The 6,068-nt window shown below is 46.2% G+C and overlaps 1 pseudogene; it reads right to left on the reverse strand.

Moving 5' to 3' along the window:
* Positions 1–5,014: 5,014 nt before the first annotated feature.
* On the reverse strand, positions 5,015–5,846 carry LOC119823700 (annotated as a pseudogene).
* Between the last annotated feature and the right edge of the window lie 222 nt (positions 5,847–6,068).

A 6,068-nucleotide genomic window follows, 5' to 3' on the forward strand; every position in this document is an offset into this window, starting at 1 on the left:
CTTCACCAACCTTACATCAGACAGAGGTCTGATCTTCAAAATAAGAAAGAACTCCAGAATTTGAATATCAGAAGAACAAATATTGTAATTTTAAAAACTAGGTACAGACCTAAACAGAGAACCCTCAACAGAGAATCTAAAATGGCTGAAAGAAAGTTAAAGAAATGCTCAACATCCTTAGTCATCAGAGAAATGCAAATCAAAACAACTCTGAGATTCCATCTTACACCTGTAAGAATGGCCAAGATCAAAAACTGATGACAACTTATGCTGGAGAGGTGATGGGACAAAGGGAACACTCCTGCATTGCTGGTGGGAATGCAAGGTGGTCCAGTCCCTCTGGATATCAGTATGGCGATTTCTCAGGAAATGAGGAAACAACCTTCTTCAAGACCCAGCAATACCACCTTTGGGTGTATATCCAAAGGATGCTCAACAATACCACAAGAACATGTGCTCAACTATGTTCATAGCAGCATTTTTTTGGTCATAGCCAGAACTTGCAAACAACCTAAATGCCCCTCAACCAAAGAATAGATAAGGAAAATGTAGCACATTTACACAACGGAGTACTACACAGCAGAAAAAATGACGACATCTTCAGTTTTGCAGGCAAATGGATGGAGCTAGAAAACATCATTTTGAGTGAGGTAACCAGGACCCAGAAAGACAATTATTGTATGTACTCACCCTTAAGTGTTTTTTTAAAAATATTTTTTAAAGATTTATTTATTTACTAATATGTACAGTGTTCAGCCTCCATGTATGCCCTCAGGCCAGAAGAGGGCACCAGATCTCATGACAGATGGTTGTGAGCCACCATGTGGTTGCTGGGAATCGAACTCAGGACCTCTGGAAGAGCAGTCAGTGCTCTTAACCTCTGAGCCATCTCTCCAGCCCCCCTTAAGTGTTTTTTAAAACATAAAGCAAAGAAAACCAGCCCACAAATCACAATCTCAGAGAACTTAGACAACAATGAAGATACTAAGAGAGACATACATGGATCTAATCTACATGGGAAGTAGAAAAAGACAAGATCTCCTGAGTAAATTGGGAGCATGGGGACCTTGGGAGAGGGTTGAAGGGGAGGGGAGAGGCAGGGAGGGGAGCAGAGAAAAATGTAGAGCTCAATAATAATCAATAAAAAATATATCATTTGTGTAAAATGTCAGTCAGATCCTGGTCCCTGTAAATCTGTTTTACTTTCAATTAAAGACAGAGTCTTGGGGGTGGGAGATGGCTCAGCAGTTAGGAGCATTTACTGCTCTTCCAGGGGACCCATGCTCGGTTCTCAGCACTTTTGTCAGGTGGCTCCCAACTGCCTCCAACTCCAGCTCCAGGGGCTCCGATGCCTCCGGCTTCCAGGTGCCTGCACCCACATGCACATAACCACACACAGATACACAGACATAATTAAAAATAAACGTTTATCTATTGCCCTCTTCCCCCATACTTGCTCTACTCCAAGTGCACCGAGAGCCTTCATGTCCTCTGGACCTGCTAGGAATGCTGCTTAGAGCTCTGGATGTTTACCTCTCTGCGCAGAACCAAATGGTCACTCCCTTGTTAAAGTCCTTTTCCCAGAGAAGCTAACTTTAGCCCTCTGGGCGGCTCTGAGCTACAGGTGAAATTCAAACTCCCTGAGCTAACAGTTCCCTTCCTAGCTTGGCAGCCTCACCTCCTGTCCTCTCTCTGGACTCCAGGGACTGTCATTTCTTCCGCTTTCTGCAGGCCAAAGTTCCTCCAACTCTGCTTCAAATTCTCACCGTCTGCATCTCACATTCTGCTCTAATCTTCCTCCAGGTGTAGAGCCAGCATCCCCTTCTGAGGAAGCAGGTTTCCCCACCCTTACCATCTATGTTCTGCCTCTGAGAGGACTGCCAACTGCTCCTTCTCAGAACTTGACACAACTTGTAACTTCCTGTTTTCTTAAAATGTGTTTGTTTATGTATTTGTTTATATGAGAGCTCTGGCCACATGTATGTCTACATACCAGAAGAGGACATCAGATTCCATTAGAGATAGTTGTGAGCCACCGTGCTGGGAACTGAACTCAGGACCTCTGGAAGAACAGCCAGTTCTCTAAACTGCTGAGCCATCTTTCCAGCCCCATAACTTCCCATTTTTGTATGGTTATTGCTGTAGTGAATATTTCTACTCTACCATAAGCTCCATATGGGCGGAGATTGTCTTTCCAGATGTCACCAGATAACAGTGCTAGGCACAGTGCCAGGCTCACGACACTATGAAATGAAAAGACATGATTTCATCATATTTCAATCTCACCATTACTAATTTTTCAAGGGAAATTATTTATTTGTACTTCTACCAGAAAATAAAGGCTTTGGTCCTAGCTGATGGCTATATAAAACACTACATTTTTCTAGCTTTCCTAGAACTAGAGACTAAGTGAACTGTAAATAATTATTGGCTTACAGTATATGATATATTTCTATGGGAATTATTTTTGGAAAAATGCAATAAAATATGTTCAAAGGTTTTGAAAACAGCCTGTAGCTATTCTCAAGCCTTACATTTTCAGTAGAGGCATAAAATCCACATTGTTTTTAAGGTTCTGCAGCCTGGCCCTCAATTCAGATAGCCTGCAGAAACCACAACAGCACAAAAGTCAGGGTTTGCATCTCCACAGGGGGAGTGAGCAGGGCCCAGCCCCCAGTAGGTCAGAGAAACTGCAGAGGAGATGCGGAGTAGGTGAACTGCTGGACAGACGCACAGACACGCACGGGAACTTTATCTGAGGGCCAAAGCTTATCTCTGTATTTTATTTTTCTGTTCTGCCCTTTACCCTACTGTCTTCCTTTTTCTTTTTTTCCAGTTGCTCTCCTTTCTCTTCTTCCCCAATGTTCTCTTCTCCTTCTACATCATTCTTTCTCTATCCTTCACTCTTCTCTTACCCCTCTGTATCCCTAAGACAAACATTTCTACATAAGAAAAGATTAACTCACACCCTCAAGTTACATCTTCACACTTGGATCTGCTCTGAGAATTCCAATGGCCGAGACTATCCCTCTCCCAACACAGGCGAGTCTCAGTAGGGTGTAAGGAAAGGAGAGGGGGCTACATTAGACTTAAGTGGGGGAGTTTTTCTTATAAATATATAATGAAGGGAATAAAATGGCCCAGGAGGCCCCAGAAGATTCAACCGGATCTAAGGGACTTGCCAGCCAGGGTCTACCCACAAAGTAGAACCATGAAACAGAGCCATGCAATGAAAGACTTATTTGATTAGACATTTTCAATTATGGCTTCTCTGTGTCTCCTTAGGCTCTGTGTCTAGTGTTAGAGCCTGGAGTCCTAGGTAGGTTGTTGGTAAAGGAAGATGTTTTATACCCAGGGTTGACTTTTCACCCTCCAGGGGCAGTAATGCTTGGAGACATTGTAGCTTGTCGTAAGGTGGTCGGAGGGCACTAACATGTGCTGTGTACTTAGGCCAGATTGTTAACAGCCCACAATGCACAGGGCAGTCCTCACCAGGATTACCAAATCCCAAAGTTGATAATGCTGAGGCCAGAGACCTCATATAAAATAAGGAATCCAAGCCGGGTGGTGGTGGCGGCGGCGCACGCCTTTAATCCTAGCACTCGGGAGGCAGAGGCAGGCGGATCTCTGTGAGTTCGAGACCAGCCTGGTGTACAAGAGCTAGCTCCAGGACAGGCTCTAAAGCTGCAGAGAAACCCTGTCTCGAAAAACAAAAAAACAAAAAAAAACAAAAATAAGGAATTCACAAGAACTCCGAGCAAAAGTTGGAGCCCTTGGCAATCAGCTAGATGACTCTTCTTGCTTCTGAAGTGCGGGTGTTCAGCGGCTGAAGCAAACAGCTGCGGCAGAGTGCACAGCTGCCCATGCAGCCGACTCTTAGTGGAGACACTGAAGAAAGATCCAGGAACTGTGGAAAGCTGCAGGCATTTCTCAGCAGCTCACCTCATGAGGAGAAGTCAGGGACAGAGACCAAAGGGATGTTGGCATGTTCTGGCTCCCTCTTTGCCCCCTTTATCCTGTGGAGAGCCCAGTCTACGGGATGTGCTGCTCACATTCAGGAGGGGTCTTCCTCCATCAGCTAATGCTCTGAAAATGACCTCACAGACACAGCAACAGACTGGCCCAGCCTCCTAGGGGACTCCAGCGACACTGACAGAGCAGATTAAATATCCCAAGGCCTTCAGGGGGATGTGGTGGCCATGTAAAAAGAGACATCAGTGAACGTGGCACATCACTGAGCTTAGACAACCTCATCCTCCCCACCCCGAGTCATGAGAAACACTGGGCCCCCATAGAGTCACACGTCATCCAACAAGGCCACACCTATTCCAGCAAATCACACCTCCTAATAGTGCCACTCCTTATGAGCTTATGGGGGCCAATCACGTTCAAACCACCACACTGTAATAATCTCCACTATCAGAGGAACTCAACAAATGTTTGTGGAAGAAATGAGTGAGTCCAGTTCTGTCTTATCAGCGCACTTCACAGGGATCTGAGTTGGCTGCTGCTTTGTCACAATTCAGAAAAGAAATGAGAGCCCGCGCTGTGTCCTGCAAACACTTACAACTTCCACAGCACACGTGCAGTGTGCTGAGCCAGCCAAAGCACAGCGAGGAGGGAGAACGAGAAAGTAGCTGCGTTTTGCTACACAAAGTTGTGATCCTCTTTTACAAGCAGCCTAATCGGGCTTTTTCCTGTAAATAAATTAAACATCTTCAGCCCTCAATAGCAGTTCATAGCTTGTTCCTGTCTTTATCCTCTAGTTTTTCAATATGCCCGATGATTTTCATTGCAGCTGGAGGAAAGATTGAAAGGCAGAGACTGAGAAGCCTAAAGACCCTTTTGTTTCCAGAGGAGACTCAGGTGTGCAGGACACAGAGATCTCTCACAGTGCACCTAGAGGCAGTCTTCTCTGTGTCTTTCAAAATTAAGAATTTTACTGAAGATAGGGTAAAATTTAAGATGCTTTTTTGGGTAATTATATTTATGTACAGAAAACTCAGCAGTACATTTAACGCAGTTTAGTGGCGAGTTCTTTGTCCTTTACCTTTTCCAGCTTGGCAATTCGAGCCACAGATTTGAACCCAGAACGTTGCCTCCCCAGTGGCGGCAGATCTCATCATATCTGTCGTTGTAGTTGGTCCTAACAGCTTCCACCACCTTGGCCAGAGCACCAAGTTAACCCGTCTTCCGAGTTAACCCATGTGAAGGCAACAGTGGTTCACATCTTCCTATGGACCAGCAGCCCCAGCCTGGCCTTTCCCTTGATGATGCAGTAGGGGACCCCCATCTTCCGACACAGGGCAGGCAGGAAGACCACCAGCTCAATGGGGTCTACGTCGTGGGCAATCACCACCAGCTGAGCCTTCTTGTTCTCTACCAAAGCGGTGACTGTATTGACGCCCGCCCGAAGGACAGGTGGTCTCTTAGTTGGGACATCCCCTTTGCTGGCAGCTTTCTTCTCAGCACGGGCCAGCAGCCTCTGCTTCTTCTCCTGCTTGGTCTCTGGCCTGTACTTGTGGGCAAGTTTAAGCAACTGGGTAGCTGTTTGCCAGTCCAGGGCAGGGGTGAACTGGTTAATGGCAGGAGGAACTTTGGGCCGCTTATAGAGGATGGCCCTCTGCCGCTGCAGTCTGATGTAGCCAGGCCATTTGATGAAACGTGTGAGATCTCTCTTGGGCTGGATGTCCTGCCCAATGCCAAAGTTCTTAGGCCTCTTCTCAAACAAAGGATTCACCACCTTCTTCGCCTCCTGCTTCTTTACGACGGCAGGGGGCCGGGGCCACCTTCTTCCCCTTAGCCTTCTTTCCCTTGGGCATCTTGCTGGGCTGGAGGAGAGAGCTTAAGATGCTTTTAAAAGAAATGATGGCTGGGTAGTGGCAGTACACGCCTTTAATCCCAGAACTCGGGAGGCAGAGGCAGGTGGATCTCTGTGAACCTGAGGCAGCCTGATCTACAGAGAGAGTTCCAGGACAGGTTCCAAAGCTACACAGAGAAACCGTGTTTCAAAAAACCAAAAAGATGTATGAGCAGTCAATATGATTTAGTAAAGGCACTGCTGCCAA

The sequence above is a fragment of the Arvicola amphibius genome, chromosome 9 (genome assembly GCF_903992535.2).
Source record: "Arvicola amphibius chromosome 9, mArvAmp1.2, whole genome shotgun sequence".
Classification (NCBI taxonomy): Eukaryota; Metazoa; Chordata; class Mammalia; order Rodentia; family Cricetidae; genus Arvicola; species Arvicola amphibius.